This window comes from Camelus bactrianus, chromosome 7, assembly GCF_048773025.1.
Source record: "Camelus bactrianus isolate YW-2024 breed Bactrian camel chromosome 7, ASM4877302v1, whole genome shotgun sequence".
NCBI lineage: Eukaryota > Metazoa > Chordata > Mammalia > Artiodactyla > Camelidae > Camelus > Camelus bactrianus.
In genome coordinates this window covers 63150699-63177005 of record NC_133545.1, presented here as the reverse complement: position 1 = coordinate 63177005, position 26307 = coordinate 63150699, and the positions used below count along the sequence as shown (strand labels likewise).

The 26307-nt window shown below is 35.9% G+C and overlaps 1 protein-coding gene across 12 annotated transcripts in view; it reads right to left on the bottom strand.

Annotated features, from left to right (window-relative positions):
* MTERF1 (mitochondrial transcription termination factor 1) overlaps positions 1-26307 on the bottom strand; it is a 495795-nt gene that overhangs the window by 418826 nt on the left and 50662 nt on the right. The window contains exon 3 of one of the 12 annotated variants that reach the window (XR_012508241.1): positions 23865-23899. The exons of the other annotated variants lie outside the window; for them this stretch is intronic. The gene's annotated coding sequence lies outside the window, so the exon portion shown is untranslated. The remainder of the gene's footprint in view (positions 1-23864; positions 23900-26307) is intronic. 12 annotated transcript variants of the gene reach the window in all.

Here is a 26307-nt window from a genome sequence, read left to right as displayed (position 1 = left end):
ACAATGAAAAGACTGTGGAGGTAAATATCTGGAGTGCAGTGAGGAAAATCTACTAAGTTTAAAAATGTGGGCAGAAGTCATATAAAGCATCACTGTCGACCATGATAAGGAATTTGGATTTTTCCTTAAATGCAATAGGAAGACTTTCAGCAGAGGGGTGACAGGACATGATTTATATTGGAAAGGGTGCTCCACCACATACTATCTCCCCTGACATAGGAGTGTCCCTGTGTAAACTGGCAAGCTAAGAATCAGTTGTTTTAGAATCTCTAGACTCCTCATGGCCCATGTGATTACCATATTTTCTAAAAAGTAAGAATATGTGCCTAACAGTTCATCCTGTAATAAGAGTGTTCACAATAGTAGTTGCAATAGCAGCAGCATTAGCAGCTAATATTTGTCAAGTTCCTTCTATATGACAACCACTATTTCAAAGATTTTACATGTATTAGTTCATCTAATCCTCACAACAATCCATGAAGTAGGTTCAATTTTTATCCCAGTTTTACAGATGAGGAATCTTAAGCAACTTGTGAAACAAGTAAACTCTTTCTATTTCAATGGTTTCTGTTCTTATCTTTATTAATTCCTTTCTCCTACTTTCCTTGGGTTTAATTTGATGTTTTCTTTCCTAGATCCCTAGATGAATGCACAGGAGACTATATTCAATATCTTGTAATAACTTATAATGAAAAAGAATATGTGTGTGCATGTATATAACTGAATCACCACACAGTACACGTGAAACCAACATACCATTATAAATCAACTATACTTCAATTAAAAAAATGTTAAAATTTAGGAAAATACTAAACCTTACAAGAAGTGTTAATGAGTCTCTGTTAAGTGTAAAAAGAAAAGATATAACAAGAAATAAGAAATTATAGAAAGGGACTAATCCCAATGAGAAAGGCAAATATATAGTAAAGGCTGTTAATCAACCACTTAAATAAGCTAGTATGAAGGCTAAAAGATAAAAATTGCAAAATCAACTATAACTACAACAAACAGTTAAGGGATACACATAAAGTTGTAAAAATGTAACACCAAAAACACAGAATTTGGGGGGAGCAAAAAGTGTAGAGCTTTTAGAACGTGCTTGAACTTAAATGACTATCAGCTTTAAACAAGTACATATATTTATAGGTCAACATAAATGGACTCCATGGTAACCACAAATCAAAACTGTATATTAGATACACAAAAACTAGAGAGAAAAAAAGCACAAATATAACACTAAAGATAATCATCAAACCACAAGGGAAGAGACTAAAAACCGAGAAAAGACCAGAGAACTACAAAAACATCCAGAAAACAAATAATAAAATGGTAATAAGTACATACACATCAATAATCACTTTAAATGTCAATGGACTAAATGCTACATTTAGTCACAAGGGTGGCTGGCTGGGTTAAAAAAACAAACAAACAAGACCCATCTGTATGCTGCCTAAAAGAGACTTGATTCAAAGCTAAAGACATACACAAATGGAAAGTGATGGGAAAGAAAACAATATTTAATTCAAATGGAAATTACAAGAAAGCTGGGGTAGCAACTCTCATATCAAACAGAGCAGACTTTTAAAACAAATTCCATAAGAAAAGACAAAGAGGGGTGTTGTATAATGATAAAGGGATCAATATGAGAAGAGGACATAACATTTGTAAATATCTATGCACCTAACATAGGAGCACCTAAATATATAAAGCAAATGTTAACAGACATAAAAGGAAATTTTAACAATAATACAATAATAGTAGGGGATTTTAACACCCCACTTACATCAATGGAAAGATCATCCAGACAGAAAATCACTAAGGAAACAGTGACCATAAATGATACAGGGTCTGTTGAATTGGCCCTCTCAGCATTTAGAAATATCTCTATTTCCAGCAATATTTTTTGCCTTAAAGTCTACTTTGATATTATAGCCACAGTAGCTAGCTTTTGGTTAGTGTTTACATGGTATATATTTTCCATCATTTTATTTTCCATTTATTATCTGTTACCTTTTATTTAATGAGTGGCTCCTATAAATATGACATAGTTGGGTCTAGTCTGACAATATTTGCCTTTTAGTTGGAGTGTTTATTCCAGTTACATTTAATATAATTACTGATATATTAGGTTTAGGCTATCTTTTGATATTTTTCCCATATTTGTCCCACCTGTTTTTTGGTTCTTTCTTCTGCCTTTCTACCTTCTTTTAGATTAGCCAAGTGTGTTTTATTATTCCATATTTAGCTCCTTTATTGGATTTATATATTATTCATTTGGTGGTTCCCCTGGACATTGCAATATCTCTTTCCCTTCCTCCATCACAGCTCATGACTAAGGCAGGGCAAAGCATTGTATTGTTCCATATCTCGTGCACTTTAGGACTAGTGTTTATGTCTTCCAGAATATCATGTGGTGTTTTCATCAAGATATTGCAATTAAATGTATGGCTTTTTTCTCTCTGAGTCTTGTTTTCCCAGACAACTCCATTAATTATAGATTCCTGTAAGTTTTTAAGAAAATTCCTTCTAAGATGCTCAACTTCACTAATTATTAGAGTAATGCAAATCAAAACTACAATGAGTTATCACTTCATACCAGTCAGAATGGCCATCATCAAAAAGTCTACAAATAATAAATGAAGGAGAGGGTGTGGAAGAAAAGGAACCCTTCTACACTATTGTTGGGAATGTAAATTGGTGTAGCCACTATGGAGAACAGTATGAAAGTTCCTTAAAAAATTAAAAATAGAGCTATCATATGATCCAGCAATCCCACTCCTGGGCATATATCCATAAAAGACAAAAATTCTAATTCAAAAAGATACATGCACCCAAATGTTCATAGCAGCACTACTGATAACAGCCAAGACATAGAAGCAACCTAAATGTCCACGGACAGATGAATGGATAAAGAGATGTGAGATATATATATATATAGAGAGAGAGAGTGAGAGAGAGAGAGAGAGAAATTACTCAGCCCTAAAAAGGAATAAAATAATGCCATCTGCAGCAACATGGTTGGATCTGGAGATCATCATTCTAAGTGAAGTAAGCCAGAAAGAGAAAGAAAAATATATGATATAATTTCTATGTGGGATCTTAAAAATAGTCACAAAGGAACTTATTTACAAAACAGAAAGAAACTCACAGACATAGAAAACAAACTTATGATTATCAAACAGGAAAAGGTGGGAAGGGATAAATTTGGTTTTTGGGATTAACAGATACACATTACTATATATAAAATAAATAAACAACAAGGACCTACTGTATAGCACAAGGAACTATTTTCAGTATCTTATAATAACCTATAATGGAAAAGGATCTGAAAAGAATACATATGTATATATGTGTATAACTGAATCACTTTGCTGTACACCTGAAATTCTGTTAATACTTCAATAAAAAACAAAAATTAAAGAAAATCCTGTCTGTCTTCTTCATGCAAGATATTATAGACATTTCCATTTATCAAGTCCTCTTGCTTCCATTACAAGCATTGTGACATTTTCTGTTACAAATACATTTCCATCATGATTTACCACAAGAGGAAACTATCCAATGCCTGAAGTAAAAGTGGCCCTAAGGAATTTTTATCAATGATTCCTTGTTCTGTAGAAGATACATCAGCTTTCTGAACATCATCGTCATAATTCTTGAATTATTATGAACTAAATTCACACTTTAACCTTTTCCTTAATAAAACACCAACCTGAGAATAGTTTAACTCCTTTCCTCCCTCCTGTGCTACTCTTATTACATACTTCACTTCCGTATGTCATAAAACCCAAGAGACATTTGTATACTGTTACTTTAAACAGTCAGTACTCTTTATATTTACCTATTCTGATGATCTTCACTCCTGCCTATAATTTTGTGCTTCATCATGAATAATTTTCCTTCTTGTGTTTTTCATTATATATATATACAAATTACAAATTCTCTGAGTTTTTCTTTTTGAAGTCTTTGTTTCGCTACCAGTCCCCAGTATAGAAAAATAGGAAAATCACATTAATATTGTGGGTTTGGGTCAGACTGTAGACAACTGTGAATGCTAAGCTGAAGGGTAAGTACTTTATTGAATGGGTAATGAAGAGCCGCTAAATTAAGTCCTACAATGAGGTTTGTGGCAATTTACTAGACCATTTAGAAGGAAGAGAAACTAGAAGTAAGGAAACCAATTAGAAGGCTATAGAAAGATATAAAAAGGACTCAAACTTTGGGGGGGGGGGTCACAATAGGAATAGAAAGAAGTAAACAAATCAAAGAGATGTGGATAAGGAAGAATGGATATGATTTAAGAACTACTTGGATAGGGGCAAACAAGAGAAAATGACCAGTGAAAAATGACTTCCAGACTTCAAGGCCAGTAACTAAATTAACTGTGCTACTATTAACACAAGTGGGAAGTTGAGAGGAAAACTGGGATTGGCAAGGGAGATGCAATATTGTATATCATGTTTCAGGAGCTTGGGCATTTAGGTGGAAATGCCCAGACAATATCTGGAAGTAAAAGAGAAATTAGAGATAAAAATACAGATCTGAGAGACATTCAAAAAAGATAGTAATTGAAAATATGACTAGAATGGGAGAATGAAAGGGAATGAAAAAGAATGTCTAGAGAAGCTGCACCCCTCTCCTCATTCCACTTGCCTCTCCGCCCAACCAATTCTTCTTCCACAGGCTTTGCCCCAGTGTACCAACTAATGGTCCCCATCTGCCATGCCAGGCAGCAGCAGGCTTGGGAAGGGATAATTGCAAAAGCAACAATGAAGTCTCTGACTTAAAGAAGAAAGTGAAGGAAGAAGATGAGGCATAGAAGGGCAAACCCAAGCAGTAGAAGAGGGAAGTGTATATTCTATGTCCTCTTGGCCACCCAACTGAGGTGGTCATATCTAGGTTAAAATATATATGTAATGCAACAATCATAATTTGAGCTAAGTGAGAGACTGTCCATAGATTTCAAGTAATTTTGTCTAACAGAAGTCTAGTTAACATGTCTTACAAGTGAGAGTTGTTTTCTTATTCATACTTTTTTATCTTTTTGAAATCTTATATAATCAATGTGCATTACATTTTCAATTAGGAAAATCTATACTTTTTTTTGCTAACTCCCCTTCCCACTTTGAATCACCCTTTAAAAATTTTGTTTACAATATTAGATAGAATGCTCTGGTGTATGCCATTGTCTAAAACCAGGGTTCCAGCAGGGAATTCAGCAATGAGAATAACAGTTCTGCTTAACAAAATCCAGAAACAGAATGATCAGGAAAGTGGATAAAACATTTCAGGGCTAGGGAGAACCTGGGTATTGTTGAGCAATAAAACAATATTTTAGCTAATTATCTTTTCTTATCTCTGAAGAATATCTTCATGTATAATGTTAACATCATAGCACAAGAAAGAATCTTTAAAGATCATCCACTTTTAAGCAACTGAACATCTAAGTCATCTAAGACCAAAAGTTGTCTAAGTTCTTGAATATCTCCACAATTTCCCTTAACAACCCATTCCAATGTTCTGAGGTTATGACAGTGATAAATTTAATACCATATATTTGGTTACAAACTAGATTCTATAGGAATAGGGAGAGGAGAGACACTCTGGGTTAAGTCTGAAATCCCACTGAAGTCCCAAGAGTTGTCTTGCTGAGAAGGCAAAATCATGTTCAAGTAGTATCATGTACTCCTAAATTCTGAGAAAGATTGATTTAGAAGCATAGTAGAAATTTCTTATTACAAGATTCCACCTGGACGACACCTGGAAGTATCCAAATTCTCAAAAAGAAGTAAAATATAAAATGAACAGTCCTTTAGGGCATTCAATTATTGTTAATTATCCAATTATTGGAAAGGAGTTCATTTGCTTTTATAACTAAACTGAAATTATTCTCCTGTGGATAGACCCACCTCCAAAGGATAAATACACATCATCAAGTAAAATACACAAATGGCATATCCATCTCTTTCTGTTGTGAAACAAAATTATAAATTATAAGGGTGTACTTGATAACCAAATTTCCATTCCCATGGAGTAAAGCCAAACAACTAACCCTTACCATGTGAGTAGACATATCAGCCATTACTTGAAAACTTAAGAATTGAATTTGCAAAAACCTGCATCCAAAGTGGCACTGCTTAATGGATATATCTGCTCTTCCTTAGAAACTCAAAATTGAGTTCTACTGCTGGCAAAGCACAGCAGTGACCCAGCATTAAATAATGAAGCCTCATTTCAATGTCATTCATAATTTAAGGCTGGAAATTTTACCTCTGTTTGTAAGTTGTAATTAACCAGCTATATCATAATAGTTGAATAAGAGCTAAACCATTTGACTACTACCCTTTCATTCTTAACTAAGGATTAAGATTACTTATGACACATCATTTTGTGTTCTCCAACGGTTCTGATGAAATCACCATTGCTTTTATGCAAGATATTAAATAGATGACTGGTCCTTGGAAAACTTCCTAAGTTTAGTTTGTAATTGGCATGTGGTTCTCTGGAGATCTGCCCTCTAAAAATCTGATAATGAATCATGTGCATGCAAGCATTTACTTTTTTTAATGGGCATTAATTAAATGTTTATCAATGCTAACAATTAATCCTTTTTTTCTTCTTCTTAATACTGCTATTGATTGCAGACTGCAATGTTACGTGTTTCATAATGGCTTACAGAATATACACTGACACATCAAATTAAAGCAGTGATAATTTCAATTACTTAAATAAACATCTGGGAAATGGCAGCAAGATCTTCAGCTGTTAGAAATGTGGTTTAGTTCCCACTTGTATTTTCATAGCAAGCATCTAGATCCTTCATATTTTTTACATTAGGAAGTTGGAGGATATAAAGGTACTCTTCAAAGTGTCTCGACATACCATTTTCATTCTTGTGGTGTTCAAAGGGCCAGTTCTAAGGCTTTCTCTCCAAACTGTTGAGAGACTGGCTTATTTTCAATACAAGAATGCACAATGATAGGAGTTACATGGAACTGCCTTATCTAACATTCCTAATATATACCACAAACTATTTAGCTAAGATTTGTTGACTTGTCCCCCTGACAAATCAACACAGCTCAAAGCCCAAGTCACCAAAACAGTGCCAGGCATTTGATTCAGAGCAGGACTCAACACTCCCAGGTGTAATGTATGACCAGACCACTCTACTGTATTTGATACATTCATGATTAACTTCATTTGTGGTTGCCAATCTGGAAGAAGCAGGCAGGAGCCTGTGAAGGATCTTAAGTGAACTCTCAGCCACACTCCCCATAAGTCTGCTCTTATTTAGATAGCCGTGCAGATGGACATATCACAAAATATGTTCACGATATGAAAATGTGCCAAAAGGAACAAGCAAGTCCTAACTTCAGTTTAAAGTCAAAGGTAGGAATGTGGATATGATCCAGGGAATGCAATGCTGAGCAGACTGAGTGAAGAGACATTCAATGATTCATCTAACCAGTCAGCTTTTAGCAGGGTTCTACAGGCACCAGCCTCTGGCACACTATTTTTGCCCTGAGCACTGCAGGGACAGAGACAAAAAGCATGGAATGGGCTAGTAAGACAAGAGGATAATTGTGGTGTTATTTGGGCGCTACCTTATTCTGTTCCCTGAAGTTAAAGAAATTGTTTTCTTGGACTATACAAACTCATCTATTTAAATTATATTAAAGATAAGATACTGCATTCTTTTGGAGTCAAGTGCAGTTCCTTTCAACAAATCATGTCAGAACTTTCTAAAGTTCTACCCCAGGGCTTCAATTCTAAAATTGGGAAAAGGTCCTTTGTATGAAAATGCTTCTTAGTAAATTACCTCCTAGTAAAAGTATTGGCCTTTTTTTTTTTTTTTTGAGCACCTTATCACCAGTGGAAACACCAAGGAAAGACTTGAACCCCCCTCCCCATAATATTCAGTGGCCACTCCAAGCCACTGCAAATAAACATACAATCCTAAGTAAACCACTGGGTTGATTATTCAAATACTATGAAATTCTCCTGTTCCCCTTTTCTGACAGCCACCCCAACCATGTCTTATATGGAAATTTTAGAACCATAATGTCCTCTTTCTTTTTCTCCTCTCTCCATCTCCATCTTCCCTAAAATTTTCTCATTCCAAATAAAAAAACTATGACTAGTGTCCTTCAAAAATCTCTGCTATAAAGAGATAGGAATTAGTGTACAAAGAAAATTTTGCTTAATGGTCGTATCCCAAACATCAATTAACATCTTCTTTTCTCATTTTTTCTTAAGATGTGATACAATACAATAAAGATGTAATACAGTATGTCCCTTACTATCATAATACAATGCCACATAGGGACTCTGAGGTTGCAATTAGTAGATAGAGAACAAAAATATACTTACCAGGATGCGTCACCATGATTGCACTAAGCCTCAGTTTTTCAAAGCTGAAGCTATAGTTACTGTAGTAACATACCATGGTCTGGATATGCTTCATACACTACCTCCTATGGGTAGCCTTGCTGAGTCCCAGTCACCCAGCAGAAAGACAGGTACCAGGCAAGAAAGGACAAAGCTCCTCTGAGTCTCTATAGCACTTTGTGTGTTACTAATATATCATTTGTATATGATATTAGATTTAATTATTAATGTGCCATGTCCCTCCCTAGATGATAAGCTGAGGGCAAAGCCTATAACATATTTATCATTATCTGATTACCTCTTTACACAAAAGTTAGCCCACAGAAGTGAGCAAAAATGTGTGTTGAATGAATGAATGTCATAAGTTAAGATAACCTTTTGTAGAAGGAACCTTTATACCAAATTTGACAACATGACAACTGGCTGACTTTTGAAAGGAGGATAAGTGGAGTGGAGATCAGATTTAGCTGAAAAGAAAGTTGAGATAATGTGAAATCAAAAAAGAAGAAAATGAAGAAAACAAATGTTGGGTTTTTTCCAAAATATCAGCATTATAAACTAATGGAACTCATATAGGTAGGCACAGACTGTATGTTTAAAAGTACCCATCATGAATGTGATAACTTTGCAAGTCCTGACCTTCCAAGTCTTGACCCTGGAAAAGTGGACAAAACTACTGACTTGAGCCAACAGATGTGATGATCTAGAGGAATCCAGAATAAACCAAGTCTATCTTGGCTTCACATGTCAGTAGGCCCATTGAGCATAGTGAGGATTTACTGAGAGGAAATGAGAATTAGTAGATTTATTAAGATAAGTAGGTTTCCTAAGTGAGAAATACCTGCTCCTACTTTGACCTCTTTTTTCAGCCTCCAGTATTTGCATCCAAATTATCATCCACAAGACCAACAATTATTCCATGCCAAGGAAGAAACAAGGTGCCACCTATCATGGAGCCACAAGGCATCAGAATCACCTCATTTAGGTGACTGCAGAAAAAGGACTTAGACAAAGTAGTGTTCTGACAAGTTGCCTTAATCCAAGAAATAGCAACAACTAAAAAAATCAGCTCTGGATTTCAAAACATGTGTAGTACCCAAACAACTCATAACCTTCTTATCTGTAAGTTCTGACTGATCGGTGTTTTTTTTTAATTTGGGGATTGAATTCACCTCAAATTTGTGTTTGTTCAGGCTGCTGTGACAAAATATCACAGACTAGGTGGCTTAAACAATACATATTTGTCACAGTTCTGGAGACTAGGAAGTCCAAGATCAAGGAGCAGCAGATCCGTGTCTGGTGAGATCTCTCTTTCTGGTTTGCAGATGGTACCTTCTTACTGAATTTTCACATGGTGGAGAGAGATCATCTCTCTACTGTCTCTTCTTATAAAGGCACTAATTCCATTCATGAGAGCTTAATTACCTACAAAAGCCCTATCTTTAAATACCATTACACTGAAGATTAGGGCTTCAACATCTGAAATGGGGGATTTGGAGGTTCAAACATTCAGTCCATAGTTGTGTGTGACTAAATAAAAGGATTTTCCATATTTAGTCATCAAGCAAGAAGGGCTTTAGAAAGGTCTCTACTGCTCAAAATTGGTCCTTCAGGATCTGAAAATCCGCTTCCTAGAAGAGAAAACCTAAGACCTACTTTTGAAGCCAGAGGTATAGGATATAAGCCTTCTTTTGGTTCCTTCCCAAGAGATCCCATTACAGTTATTCTGATGAGCTAAGACCCTCACTTTGACTCTTTCACCATCCTCCAACATTTGAATCCCAATGACCAATCACAAAACCAACAGAATCATAATTTACCCTCTCTGGACATACACAAGACTCATCTCTCCAGAATAAGGCATGAAACATATAGATCTCAATGTTTTCAATCTTTTATTTGCACATGTTCAATAAATTCTCAAGGGGAACTAGTCCAGTGAATAGAGTTTCAAGACACAAGCCATACATAATGCTGGTTAAGAATAATACATATATCCCTGGCAGAGTAAAAAACTTTAAACTACTAAGACAATGGTTAACAAAGAAGAAATAATTTTCTAAGAAACTCTAGTAAAGAAATGCAAAGTATATACAAGTTTAAGCACATTTTCCTTTAACCCTTTCCTAGAAATAAATTTATTGAAAAAATAACTTTCAAGTGTTAACCTAGAGTCAGAGACAACTAAACACTACCCATGAGAATTACCAGTAGTGGCAAAATCACTGCAGGGAGTTGAGGAGCAAGACAAGTTTATTTTGCATATTTTAATGCCAGCAAACTAAACATGAACATTAAAGTGTGAAAGAAAATTCTTAAGCTGATTTCAAATCACAGGCATATGTTTGGCTGGAAAAACACATTGAGGAACAAACACTTCAAAGGAAAATCCTTCAGAAATGGAATCACTGGCACTAGACCCACAGCCTGTTAAATTGTTTGACCAAAAAGAGACTGCTTCAAGAATTCTCAGTTCTTTACTCCTATAACCAAAGCAGGAATACTTGGAAGCGTTCCTGAAACCATAACTTCACTTGTGACACAATCTCTTTTCCATAACTCTGGCCAACAGTCTAACTCTCTAAGGAACCAAGAATCAAACAACCTCTTGCTCCTGATGTATCCCTCAAAAAACTGAACGCAAAACTACTCCACAGACCCAACACTAGTTTTGATAGTCATAATGTTCTTAATTTTAAGTTCTTATTTTCCTGTAGGCTCATTCCCATCTCATCTTTCAGATTAGTGTGTATTTGTTTGTGTATGTGTATATACACCCACATGTGTATAACAAAAGAAGATTCAAGACTTAAAATCAATGACAATTTTTAAACTATTTGATAGAAAGTTTGAGAAAATTTTCTTTCATTTCTTTTGTCCCACAAATCAAAAATATATTTAATTTTCTATGTTTATTGAATAAGCTTAGATGGAAGAAAGCAAATAGTAGCAAATGAGAATAAATGCTCCATCCAGATACTCTAAGTTGGAATATAAATTACACTTATGAACTTAAATTATACGTAGAAAAGCCATTATATACATATATGCATATTTCTGGGTGTTTACATTCCTCATAAGATGAGTATAAGAGGGGACAATTCCCATTATCTCCAGGTGCCAGCAGCATTGAAAGCATTTAGTAACAGATAAATAATTTTCAGAACTAATCTTTTTCCAAGTACTTTATGTACATTAAGTTCACCTGTCACTCAGCTATACATTAGGAAATGTACACTACCAACATACCAAGAAAGGTTCTCTGTGATGCTAATTAGTTTCACTATTATTTTCTACACAAAAGTACATGGCATTTTCTGTTTTACTTTCTAGCAGATTGTGAGAGACAGTTTCCTCCTTCTAAGGCTCACAGGAGTATTCATTCATCCAGGTTGCTGTTTCTGCTCTACTCTCTGGCAGACCTCAGGCCTGAAGAATTTCAAGGCATCAAAAACTTTATCAGAGAACCTCTAGGAGTCAAATAGCCTCTCCCATCATGTTCAGAAGCTATAAATGCCTTGGGCCCCAAAAGCAGCAGAGAAAAGGGGATACCAGCAGTGGATGCATTGCATGCTAAAAGAGAAAAGCCACTTCAAACAGGTCAACTATTTATATGAATCACAGTGAGACTCCCCCAATACCTTCACCATCACTTTCCCAAAACTGTCTCTTGATCTTTGCTTATCACTCAAAAATGCAATCACTGTTCTGAAATTCATCATTCTCTTCCCTACTTAGATAACCCCTAAAGGGACATCATGACAGGAGCTCTTTCTGAACCAAGTCAGACAACATAGAGAGTTGGTTCTACTCTTGCCAAAATTGAATTGAAGAGCAAAGGAGAACAGGGGATTATACAGACATTCCCAACCCAGGCTTGCTCTGATTCTCCATTCACAAGATGGCAATGGAAAAGTGATATAAACTTTATCCATTCCCATTATACTCTTAGGCTATCACCTCTAGGTCACCAGCAGTTGCATGTCTTAGCAATTAGTTGTAAAAAAATGTAAACCTCTCTGACTTGTTTTTTCAGGATGTTTTTTAACTAAAAAGAAACTTGGTTCAGAAAGAATGAAGATAAAGACCAAATAGCAAATGAAATGAATTATCTGGCAGATATTTTCTTTAGTTTAACATTGGTATCTTTGTCTTACTTGGTAAACCTCAAAGAAGATCTCACATGTCCCCCCTTCCTTGCCCTATCCCTCTCCATCACCCTGCCCCACCCATGAGCTGGAATGAATCTCATCCTTCTTTATGTTCTCGTAACAGTTTATTCAAATACTTACCACGTTATGCTGTAGCTACACCAAAACTTTATGTATGTCTGATCTCCCCCACTGGAGAGCAAATTGGTTGAGATCAGAAAACAGGTTTTGTTTTACTTTTTTTCTCTCCAATGTGCCTTGAAATAAATGTTTGTTGAATTAAATCAAATTGAAGGTGATTAAAAGTACAGAAAATACTTGAATCCCTACTGCCTGCATAGGATATTTATCATGAACAGTCTCTGAAGTTGAAAAATGTCCATATGAAAAGTCTAGCAAAAACTGTGAGAGAGTGGCAAATGAACCTGGAGTACTGCATTTTGCCAAAACCAGTGTCAAGGAACTTTTCCCCTATTTTTTCTCCTAGGAGTTTTATGGTTTCAGGTCTCATGTTTAACTCTTTAATCTATTTTGAGTTAATGTTTGTGTATTGTATAAAATAAGGATTCAATTTCATTCTTGTGCATGTATATCCAATTTTCTAACACCATTTACTGAAGAAACTATCCTTTTCCCATTGTGTATTCTTGGCACCCTTGTCTCATACCAGTTGACCATATATGCATGGGTTTATTTCTGGGCTCTCCATTCTAAATGACCTCATACTTTTCCAAAAATTCAGCCTCCTTCAAAAATTATTCAAGGAGATATGCTACATATTTTTTAAAAATTAATTTCCAAGCAGTTCCAAAAATATTTTAATAGGTGAATTGTTGAAATAAGTAGATAGTTTCCCAGGAAAAGTGCTTTGAAGCAACCATATTTTAGACATATAGATCCCAAATTAAGTTTATCAAAAATCTGTCTAACATGATTTTAGACACATTTTATCTCTGTTATAACCAGCAAAGTTTATGAACTGAATGAAAAGCAGTTTCTGCCTTTTTGTACTGGCAACATACAATTGCTGCTCTTTATTTGATTTGAAGATACATACATAATACCTACTCCTAAACATTGTCAAAGCAAATTATTTCCTTTTATGTTTCAATACATTTAAATTATTATTTTGCGTTTTTTTGTTTGAAGTTTTTGTTGCTGTTGTTTTATCTTGGTTTGTTTGCTTCTAAAAAGTATGCAGTACCTCTTGAACTCACTGGCAGGACTCTGGAATTTCACAAAACCTGAGGTGGAAATTACAATCCAGAACTAAGACTCCAGCAACACAGGATTATAGAAAGTCTGGTATTATTTCAAGTCAGGATTTTCTTCCATATCCAATTTCACCCAAAGCTGAGCATTAGTCAGTCTTCACCTTTCATACAGCAGAAAAGAGATTTGATTAATATGATTTCTTCGTAGAAAAATCTAAGAAGATTAAGGCACAATGATATAGGGAAAGCATGCCCTTTCTCAACATGACATTTATTCAGCACTATATAGAGGTCTGAAGATCTTTCTAGTTATTAGATTGTTCACACTAGCTGCATCTGAAAGAGGGAAAAAAATCTAGCATCGGGGGAAACTTCCCTTTTTTTTCACATTTCAGTTTCCTTCTCACGAACAGGTATCTGGAGGTCAGTATTGATTTCACCCTATAACTAAGAAGGAAAGGGCATCTTTCAAGCAAACATTTGCAGATTCTTTCCCCAATCTTCCCCACCCCACCTCTGGGGGCTATGTTTCATGATGGTCTCCAAAGAAAAAAATGAGAACCTTCTACATGACTTCTGTACTCAGTGAAGCAAAATGCAAAACAAATCTAGTTTGGATGATTTCCGTTAACCATTTTCCATCTGTACATTGTGAAAATCTAATACTAACCAGGAGGCATGTTTTTCTGCTTTTCTAATTTGAGGAAATGATTTCAAACCTGGTTTAAAACTGTATTTATATACATAAATATAAAATGTTACTTGCCTCTACCACTTTATATGTTAGTGTGAAAAAATATATGTTGAGAGAAAAAGAACAAAATTAAAATACCTTTCCCTAGACCCTTTCAATTTTCAGAACGTGGGTATTATATTCCCACTGCTTTGCTCAAATATAGACTATTTGAGAACATGATAGATGAGGGAGTAAATTACTTTCAATAGACCATTTCCAAGGTTGTTTTCTCCTTAGACCATCACATGTCAATTTGATGGATATGAATCTGAAGATTCAGTTACAATAGAAAGGGCTACAAGGTCAGAATTCATTGTGCAGTCTTCTTTGTACATCTCAGCAGCCCGGCTAAGACACCTCAGTCCTCATGACTTAAACAACCCCTCCTGTACCAGTCAGGGGCCTCTTCATCCCATGCTTCTCTTCAGAAATCTGACAACCCACGCAAGGCTACCTAAATGGACACAAAAACTACCTTAGTTCTTGGGGAGAGAGAAGCTGGTAAACCTGGTATTTAATATCCACATGCACAAATGCAATTTATACTTTATATGATGACACAAACTCTTAACTTCTGACTTGGAAAACAAAACAGGTTTTAAAACAGGTTTTTACCTGTTTTCATAGTCTTTATAGCAAAGTAGATTACAATACTAGTATGTTGTTAAATAGTCAGTTACATTAAGAACTTCTCCTAGTTTTAATACATGAATCCTAGTATAGGTAAAATAGAAAAAAAAAAGTCCTATAACATAATTCATCATAGAAAAAGTACTATGGTTGTTTGAATAGAAGGGACTCACTAAAACTCCATATCTGTTCTCAAGGGAAACCCGAAGTTTTTATTCTTAATATCACCAAGGAGAAATGTATTACACCAACAGTTAGCATATTTAATAGAGAATAAATAATGAGTCAAGAATACCTGACGCCTGTAAGGCATTCCTAGGAGATTGAACCACATAAAGTTGAAGGCCAAAAATGGTCAAATATCAACAATTTCAGATGTTTCTATATAATACTTAACACTTTACTATAATGCAAATTAGATCTAGAAAATTATCCACGTTTCCCCATTTTTACCACCACCCTTGTTGAAGCCATCATCTTTCACCTGGAAAATTTCAAGGGACTCCTTGCTTGTCCCGGTGCTTCCATTCTCTTCTAGGATTTATTTTCTTTTCTACTGTCAGATCGATCCTTTTTTAACTTTTTTTTTTTTAAATTTTTTATTTGTTAACGTACATACATAAAAGTGCACACAAATCATGAAGGTACAGTTTGATGGATTTTCACAGACTGAACACATTCATGTTACCAGTGCCCAGATCAATAAATAGAAAACTCACATAAATGGATTCATACAATGTGTTCTTTTCTGCATTGGGCTTTTTTCACTCAACATTTTATTTGAGTTGGCATGTTGTTTCATGCTATTGCATGTAGCAGCAAACCATTCATTCTCCTTGCTGTATAACATTCCACAGCTATGAGTATATCACAAGCTATTTATCTATTCTGCTGTTGATGAACCAAAGCGATCTTTTTAAAATGTAAATAAAATAAGGTAATTTCCCTAATTAAATTAATTAATCTCACTTGCTTCCTACTGTATTTAAAAGATCCAAAATTCTTACCAGGGTGGAGCCCACCCCTTCAATTTACCTTACCACATTCCTACCATACTCTCCCTAACACCATGCTCTATCCACACACTCCTATTTCTATTTCTTCTCTCTGTAACATGCTGACTAAGCTGTTTCCCAGCACAGATCCTTCAAATAGGCTGGTCGCTTTCTAGAATGTTCTCCCTAGCTCCCCCTACCTACCCACCCAAATCAAGGAGAAATTTAAAGGCTGGCTCTGACTCATTCTTCAGCTTATACTGAGGTCATCTTTTCAGACATGCCTTCCTCAACTTTCTTCCTTGGAATAAAGTTACTCTATTTCACACCACCCTGATTGTTTCACTTTGACTTATCACTTTATTTCAACTTGACTTTTCTTTTCTTTTCTTTTTTTTTTTCAACTTGACTTTTCACTTTAGCTCTGAGAGGAAAATATTAAGGATAAAATGCCTACAGTATTGACAGCAGAGAGAAATACAATTTGGTTATTTTAAAGAAGAGCTCCAACAAAGGGGAAAAAAGGAGATTTACTATCTAGGCTACAGTCAAACCTCAATTCATAAAATGAATGCAATCAATTTAAAGGAAACCTCATTCTAGCTGGTTATAAAATCTGGAGCTATTGTTTTTTAACAGTTAACAATTTTTCACTTTTCAGTCTGTTGCTTTGGCATCACAGCCAGGTAGTATGAGAATTAAGGACTTTGAATGGTCCACAACTAGAGAAATGTTGAGACCAAGATTTTATTATGGCAGTCTCCAAATTCTCAACTAGGCCTTTAAGATGCCCTGCAGCACACCTCGTGGGAGTGTTCCCTGCAGGCCAAGTGGCACCAACTTCCCACAAAACTATAAACAGAGTTCCAAGAACAAAATCACTTCAACTGAAGAAATGGAAGTTTTAGATGGAAAGCATTTACAGTGTTTTCTACAAAGGTACAAAATGTTTCTACAGAGGAAAATGAACAAAATTTTTACTCTGCTTTTCAAAACTAAACTAGAATTTTCCATCAACCAACTAGAGAAAGTAAGCCAGTGCATTTATGTAATTTGCAAGTCCTGGACATTTCTAATTAAGTAAAGAAAAGTGGTAGGTTAAAAATAAAAAAAAGTAATGTATTTTTAAAGGGTAGTAGGGAAATTAAATGTGTTCAGTTGGGTTTAACTTCTTCATGAAAATAAGCTTCTTATTCTGGCAAGAAATGGGTCATAGCAATAAAAGTGTGCTGTAAATTCAATTTGACAAATGAGAAAATAAATTCCTGAGGGTAAGGCCTATTAAAGGAATATTTTAATTTAATCATGCAATGAATATTTTTGAGGAGCTTCTATTTATGCAAGAAACTGCCTTACATATTTTAACGAGGTAAAACATACAATTAGTTAATATAGTAATAGTTTGTTCTATTACTAACTTCTCAGCCATAATATAAAAAAAGATCAAATATAAGGAAAAAAGTTAATCTCTGTATGAAGAGTCCAGCTTCCAAAATTTGCTTATAAAGTTCAAAATTCAGTAATGTATTACAGGCACAACTTAAAGGCATGTACAGAGAATTAGCCATTTCAGTGAACAGAAAAACAGCCTGCTTCTTTGACATAAAATGTGATATGATGCCACCTTATGGTTGAAAATTAAATATGAAAATAAACACTCATTTTTCAGATATACCTTCTTCAATCCCTGGGGCAGCGGGGCAGGGAATGATTAAGTATTACTACATCTGTAAATTTCACAAATCTAAATACATCAACTTAATCCTGGGGAGAAAACATAAAAGGGTCACAATGCAAGTGTGCAGTATCTGGCACAAAGGAAGACTGCATTTTGTCAAGGGTCTGCTCATCTGCCAAAATATCCATTTTAAGCATTTTCATAGCAAATGCCAGTTAGGTTTTCCTAGTTCAAAAAGCTGTTCTTTACTTCTAGTTTCAAAAAAACAACAAAAATATAAAGTGAAATCAAGTGGAAAATTTTGGAATTAACCACCTATAATTTATGAAGTCTTAGGTTGAATGATATAAAAGTCCCATTTTTGTAGGTCAAAATGGTCAAATATTGGAAATTTCATATGGTTCCTTCCATAGTAAGCTTAAGCATAAATGTAAATTAAAGGATCTCAAAAAATAAACAAGCATAATAGTATTAGCCCAACATTAAGTATCAGTTGTTCCTCACCGAACCACTGGAGAAACCTGGCTTAGTCTTTCCCAAGTATTCTTCATCAATGACATTTCTCTGTGGCCTAACTGATCTTCTTGGGCCCCATGTACTTTCATACCCTCCACTGGTCTATGACTCACTTCCTGGCAAGCATTACAGAAATTTCTGCAAGTGCTCAAAGTTCCAACTTTACAGTCAAGTATCATTTATTGACCAAATTTTTCTAGTCCTAGTTAATTCTATTTACTGTTCCACAAATCCAAGATTTGGGGGAAATGCAGATCTCCTTCAATACTTATTTTATAAAATGCTGTTTCCAAAGTCGTTTGTCATCTCAGTATTGCTATAAAGCCTCAATGGTTCCTGAGAAGAAGTACCTTCCAGCCTAAGAGCTACAGGAAAAGACTCTCCTTTCTTTCAAAGTTGTTTCTTCTGTCACATTATCAAATATTCTTCTTTCTTCCCTTCCTTCCCCTTTCTCCAGCAATGGTAGCTATTGTTAAAACTCTCCAGGGGCTTTATAATAGAAATTTTCAGTACTCAACTGCTGAATCTTTATCAGATATGTAGGTTATTCTATCTCAGCAGTAAATTTTTGGAAAATGTTATAGAAAAGTGATAGAAACAAACCCACTTATAAACAAGGCTCTATTTAAGGGATACTCATTCATATAGAATTACTGCAAAATTCCCAAGAAATCAAATACTAAGTGTTAATATTAGGGGAAAATGGATGAAGATTTTATGGGAACTATCTGTATTATCTTTGCAGTTTTTCTATACATTTAAAATTATTCCAAAAAAAAGATTATTTTTAAAAAAAGTTCATGGAATCATGTCAAAGTCAAAAGTCACAGGTAATTTGTCTTCTCTCCAACAGCTTTACTAGATTGAGATATTTTTTCCTTCTTTTCATATTTACTTATGTATTCTACAAACACAAGATCTCTTGTATGTGCTAAGAGATTGGAGCTGTCATCTTACTCCTGAGGAGAAAGGCCAGCTTGGTGGCTCCTGGTTTGAAGTTCCCTGTTCAAATACCAATGTAGATAGAGACATGATTGCTCTGAGAACTTTGCCAGGTCACTTCCCTCTCTGTGATCTGCTTTTGTCTCATGCCTAAAGGGACAGATAATTCTTACCTCTCACCTCTGCCAGAAAAGGAAAGAAAGTTAACATGTTAATCTGAACATATTTTTTAAAGAGGAAAAACATATTTTTAAGTGCCAGTTTCATACACCATACAGAATATTAATACCTAGTGGTTTCGTCAGCCTTAGATAGTAAGCTCCTCAGGGCAGATCCTGCCTTTTGAATCACAGTGGATACTCTTGAGTCCTTTCACAAATAATGATGCCAATCCTTAACACTGAAGTTTTAATCCTGAAATGTAGGATTCATTTCTAGTAGCTTTTGTAGCTACCTATGAGTACATCAGTATTAACAATGCACCCATTTTCAATTCCTAAATACTTGTTTTACTTCTAATAGGGCACAAGGATCTCAAAAATCTGCTTTTATAATACTATTTACATCCTGAGAAAGGACTTGTGCCCAGAATCACATAGTAACACATAGACATCTATTCAAGGACCCATTTGGACTCTTCTATTTGGCTGCCATTTCACTCCTGCCTCTCTCTGTGTTTAACCTTTCTCCCCCTCCAGGGTAGTTAGCAGAAGCCACAGTATGAGGAATGGGGGTTCTTAGAAGCTGCTGAGATCAAAAGGGTCCACCCTGCATGAACAGCATTTCTCTCTTCCTGGGAGGTTTCCACCACTGCTGGGGAAGGGCCAGGGTGGGCAGGAGGGGTTTTCTATTAATTCCGAGCTGATGTCTTTACAGTAGGAATCTAAAAGTTTCACAACTAGAAGCAATGAATACCTTAATGGTTGAGGGTGATGTATACAGCCTTCTGTGTTTAGAAGAGAGGCAGAGCCTGAAGATTCTTACCCCAAATGGAACACCGCCCAGACTGTGTATGAGGAAATCTGCTGAGCAAATGTTAGCTGCCTGCCCTCTTTCTTCTGACTGCAGATTTGTTATTCTTTGGAAATGATGGAACTTTTCTTTCCTATAGGCCCAGACAAAATATCAGGGAGCCTCGAGAACTGAGAAATCCCCACTGTCTCCTTCAAGAGCCCATCCCAACACTTTGCAAGAGACAAGTCACTACTGCTTTCCAGAAATATTCCAGGACAGGGGACTCAAGGATCAGAGAGGGCCTCCACCTAAGGTACAAGAGAAAGTCTCCGCTCACCCCTTCACCACCTTGCCGGCTGTGCAGCCTCATCAAAAATACAGGGAGAATCATCAGTATATGGAGGGGCCTAAATACAATCAGATTTTAGAGATCTGACAAAGTTAAATACACAAAAATTTAGAGCTACGCTAATACGGTAATCATCAGCCATATGCGGCTATTTAAATTTAAATTACTTTAAAGTAAATAAAATTGAAAATTCTGTTCCTGAGTCATACTAGCCACTACAGCCTATTGTGTTGGACAGCCCAAATATGAAGGATTTCCATCACTGCCGAAAGTTACATTGGGCAGCACTGATATAGTTAGAGAATTATATTTGGACTCTTAAAACCCTGCTATATCATCTTCAATTCCTTTCAATAAACATTCACTGAGTTTTTACTTCAAGCAAGACACTGGGAAAGGCGCAGCAGAACATACAGCATCAAAGATGAATATGATAGTAACAGGGTAACAGGAGCTTTCATTTGCAATTTAGAAATATACATGTAAATAATTACCTATATTATAAAACAGAAATATGAACTATAGCAGAAGAACAAGCAAATTGCTGTGCTCAGACAAGTAGAAAAGGATGAAACCATTTCACACTAATCTCCAGCAGTTGTAGGATTCCAAGATAACAGCACTGTCCTGATTGAGAAGCTGCACATTTCCATGCTGTCAGCTCCAGGTAAATAGCATTTGAATGTGTTCCACCAAAATTGCTTTGAAAACTTGTCCAAAATAAAATTTTCTTTGGTGAGAAGACATAAGAAGCATAAGTGGCACCACATGCTAATGAAAAGTACATAGAACTTACAAGTCAGGAGACCTGTTTGAGAGCTAGCCCTATTCTTACAAGCTGTGTGACCTTGGGCAAGCCACTAACTTCTCTGAGCCTCAAGATCCTCATTTTCAAAGTAGGGGAAATAATCCCTACTCCATCTGCCCCATAAGCTACTACTGCAAGAACAACCATGATAATGAAAGCACCTCAGAAACAGTAGAATGTTATATTATTATCACTGAAAGTGACATGAAACTTCAGATAACCTATAAATCCACTCCCAGCACGTAAATTGTGAACTGCACGTGGAAGGTTCAAATTCTGCACAAGGAATAATATCAAATTTTCAATATATAAATCTTCATTTAGATTTAAAAGCAAAAATACACACTCCCTGTCATCACATCTACCTTTCCTACTGGGGTCACAGCCATAAAAGTTCACTGCATCTTCATCCCAGAGGACAATTTGCCTCATGCCAGCATGAAGGAGGCCATAGCATTGAGGATGAATTTACCTTGAATGATAAATAATTAAAATTTTCCTAGCTAGGGCAAGTCAACTGATGAATGGGAAAGTGGGATAGGTCTGTTTGTTACTGAGAATAGAATGGATCCTTGGGATCATTGCTACAGTGTCACAAATGGAAAGAAAGGAGTCCTTGGAACAATTGCGAAATATGTATTCTGTTGATTTCATGAGGAATGTTAATAAGAATTTCACACTTTGTAACCACAAGCCTTTGAGTCTGTCGGTGAAAATACTAAACACTTCTGTAAACGTAAAATGACACCACTTTTACTTTCCTGCAACTCCTGGCAATAGCATGGGATGATTTCTTTTTCAGCAGAGAGTGTGACTAGACTGGGTTTTTTCCCAGATGTGTAGGGAATGGTTTCAATTACCTGGTGCCATGCCTTAATTTTTGAGCACCCCCTCGAACCTATTGGGTTTGGCAGTTCCAGTAAAAGGGTGGAAACATGGAGGGGGCCTTGCAGCCATCCAAGCTATGGTTTCACCATGCTCACCATGTAGCTGGCACAGACTCACATACAATAGAATAGAAATGCTTATACTGGGATGCAAGGCACTGAATAGCATAAAGTTTCAACAAGGAGGCCTAAGGTTAAAACAATAAACTTCAAATGATGTATGCCACATGTGACATTTTGGTTCCAGACATAACAGCCTAAACCAAGGTCTTTTGCTTGACAATTCCAAAACAATATTACTCTCCTAGGTTTCTGATTTTGATTTTGCCTCAATTGCTCACAGATTACACTTTGGCAAACTTGGAGACAACATAGTACTGTTTAAAATGCACATGCCGGGAAGCCTGCAAGATGATCTGCACTAAATCATCCCTGAATTCTTCGTTCCTGTGGTCACTTAACCATTTCCACAAATGTGGCATGGACTTTTTCTTCTGGAGGAAAATTTGAAATAATCATTATAATTAAGTAGTACAGTGAATTCTCCCCCTCCCCAAATAAAACAATGGACATTTGTTCTAATATAATTGGCCATTTATCCCAGATCTCAGCAATTTATAGCTCAGCTGTCTAAAACTGAAATCACAACATTTTAATAGCAAATTATAGACTTATCAGTCATGGAAAAGTCCGGAAGTGGGCTCCAAAAAGTCCAAGTCTTGGTTTGCATTTCATAACCCAGTTGAAAGGTCCAATAGTCTTTGTATTTCTTCACTATTTTGAAATACTATGTATAACCAAATAAAAGCTAAAGGAAGCAATACACTTTATGAGAAAAGCCAAAGGGAGACAGATGACCATAAAATCTCAGAGCTGGAAGGACTTGAGAGCTTACCTAGTCCACTCCAGTATTTTACAAATGAGGAAAATAAGGTTCAGGTAAGGAATTAGCCTAAACTGAGGACAAGTTTAGAACCACAATTAAGTTCCTTCCCTTTATTCAATCAGTGTTTATTCTACTAGACCGTAGTCTTTACTCCCAGCTAGGACACTGAATTGTCCTTTGGTGATAGTGGGGAAAAAAAATCACAAAATCCTTCCCTACCTCTGATTTCTCCTCTGTAAAAGCAGGATAATATCAACTACTCCATCATCTGCATTAGATGAATGTACAATATTATTATATAGACAATTAGCATAATAAAGTTACATGCTCAAGAGAATGAAAAGGAAACATCAAAGTTGTTTGTTTTTTAAAGATTATTTGAAGTTACAAATGGATAGGAATTTTTCAAAGTTCAAGGCCCTAAAGAAGCCTACAGTCAGTAAATCCACAGAGCAGTCATAAAACAAAGATGTTTTATCTCCTTTCAAATGCTTTTCCAAAGTTATCCAAGTCAAAATGATCATGGGGAAGAAAAGAAAATCATGGCATCTGAATTAATAGGCATTAGACATTTGAAACATGGAATTGCAACAAATGTGCAAATTTAAATTTAGGAATTTTCCTTTTGCATTCTCCTCATAGTTATTCATAATATAAGCAGTGTCATTTGCAAGCAAGGATAAACATTCTTCACTGATGCCAGCAAACATTCTTTGTAGCAAAAACTTACTAATGAACATCTTCTCACCAGTGAGTCCCTGCCACCTACCAAGAAGAAAAACAAACTAATTATTTTTCTTGAATTTTTTTCAATTTTTATATTATCTTTTATATATTAAGCAAAAAGATGACGGAAAGACTCTGGTCCCTTTAAATCAAATTTTATTGCATTTTTCTTCACCTAGTCATATTACAGGAAGGAAAAGTCCATTCTTGTTGATGCTTCTTTATGAAAGATAACAATTTGTGATTACCTTTCACTCATATTATATGAAGAAATTGGCATAGAAAGAGATTATTAGCTTATTTCATCATAATTAAAGTGCTTATGATGACCAAAGGAAATAAGGGTTCTTGCAAGACCCTGTGCCTTGAAGCATTCTTTGCACATAGGAAAGCCCTGTCCCTTTCTGATATTCAGGTCCTTCTAGCTTAAGAGCATGGAAATGAGCAAAGATTCCAACTGTTCTGATTATAACCAATATCACCAATGTAAACAATCAATAAATTGTTTTAAAAAAAAAAGTTTATTAGAAATGGGTTCAGAAATGAACCCATCACATAGGCCAACATGCCCTCATTTGTATGGTCTAGAATCTTAAATATATCAAGCACACAGCTACAGTACTGCTTCAATTATTGATGAATTCATTTTGTTCTGTTCTCTGATGAGAGACTGATTCTCTGACTCATAACTACCATCTATCCTGTTCAGACCCACAGTCGTAAGAGAAACTTGGCAAGGGTGCATAGTGTGAGAGCAAATCCCTCACCACTGCAGTACTGACGGAGGGATTCCTCAGGGTAGAGGCCCCATGACAAAGTAATGAGAGCTAAAAATGGAAAAGGACTTCCACTTCTGGCCATAACAGATAAACTTTTCCATTTAAACAATTATAAAACTTGACAAGACATATGAAATAACTGTTTTCAGATGTTAACCAACAGGGGAAAAATCTGATCCCTGAAAGAAGGGAAATGAACAAGGGGACCCTGGAAGTACTTTACAGATCTCTTTAGTCTTTACAGGTGTGGGTGGGAGGAAACAGATCAGAATTCAGGGCCACTGAGGCAGCTGGAATTCATGGAGCATGGTACTAGAGGGAGAGGGGCTGTGTAATTTGTACAAATACGTAATTCCAAGTTGAGAAAAGTGCTATAAAGGAATAATAGCAGTTCCAGAAATCTGCACAGGGGTTGGATACTAGGCAACAGATGCATAGAACAAGACTCTGCAAAGCCAGGGAAAGAACAACTACAGGGAGCTATGGGCTGAACAACTACCAGAGTTCCCAAAGGATCCCAAGTTTCACCCTGCCAAGTTGGAGAGACTTCACTAAACACTCTGCGCATTCGACAGACCCTAGAAAAACCATGCCTTAGGAAGAAGACTACTCTAGCCCTGGTAAAGGCACTCTATATCTGCCCTAGCAAAGAACAGGAAAAGGAGAAAAACTACAAATAATTACCCCTATTTAGAGACTCATGATGCATCAGCAATGGATAATCCATTAGCAAATTAAAGCTTCAGAAAAAGTCCTGCAGTAAAGAAATCTGTTTAACTTTGTATAATTGTGAATTTCCCAAACCCACTTGACTGTAAAATCATTTCCCTGAAAAAATGTCTACAAGCATCCCCTGGAAGTAATATCCATTTCTCCACTCAAAAAATCTATTTATTGAGCAGCTATATGCCAGACAGTACACTGGGTGTTGCAGATACAAAAATAAACATCACCCCTGTTCTCCCAGAGCCTAGAGTTTAGTTGGGAAAATAGACAATAATTAAGCAAAAAGTAAACAAACACATGATTTCATGTTGAGCACAGTGCTATGAAGGAAATAGTTTTTTAATATTAAATAATGACAAGTGGGACATATTTAGATGGGATATTGGCCTAATATCATTAAATATTATTAATATCATTTAAGATGATATTTGAAGGATGAGAAGGAGACTACACATGAAGAGCAGATGAAGGCATTCCAGGCAAAATACCAGCATCTGTGACAACCCCAGGGTGTGACACTGCTTAGCAAGTTCAGAGAATTGAAAGGCCGGCGAGGTGGAAGAGGAGGAGTGACTTCAGGAGGGACTGGAAGGATTGGCAGAGGCCGGGTCATGCAGGGCTTCTGGGAGACAGGAAACAGCTTGGGTTTTATTCTAAGTAAAATGGAAAGGAGTTTAAACTGGGAAGTCACTTGACAGGATTTGTTTTTCTAAAAGGTCGCTGTGGCTACCCTGTGAAGAACAGCATCAAGAGCCAGGAGAAACTTAGGAAAAATACAAAGAAGCTGTATTAGTTTTCAATTGCTGTTCTAATAAATTATCACAAACTTAGTGGCCAAAACAACACAAACTTACTATCATACAGTTCTGTAGGTCTGATGTCTGACATGGGTCTCCTTGAGCTAAAATCAGCAGGACTGCTTTCTTTTCTAGAGGCTCTAGG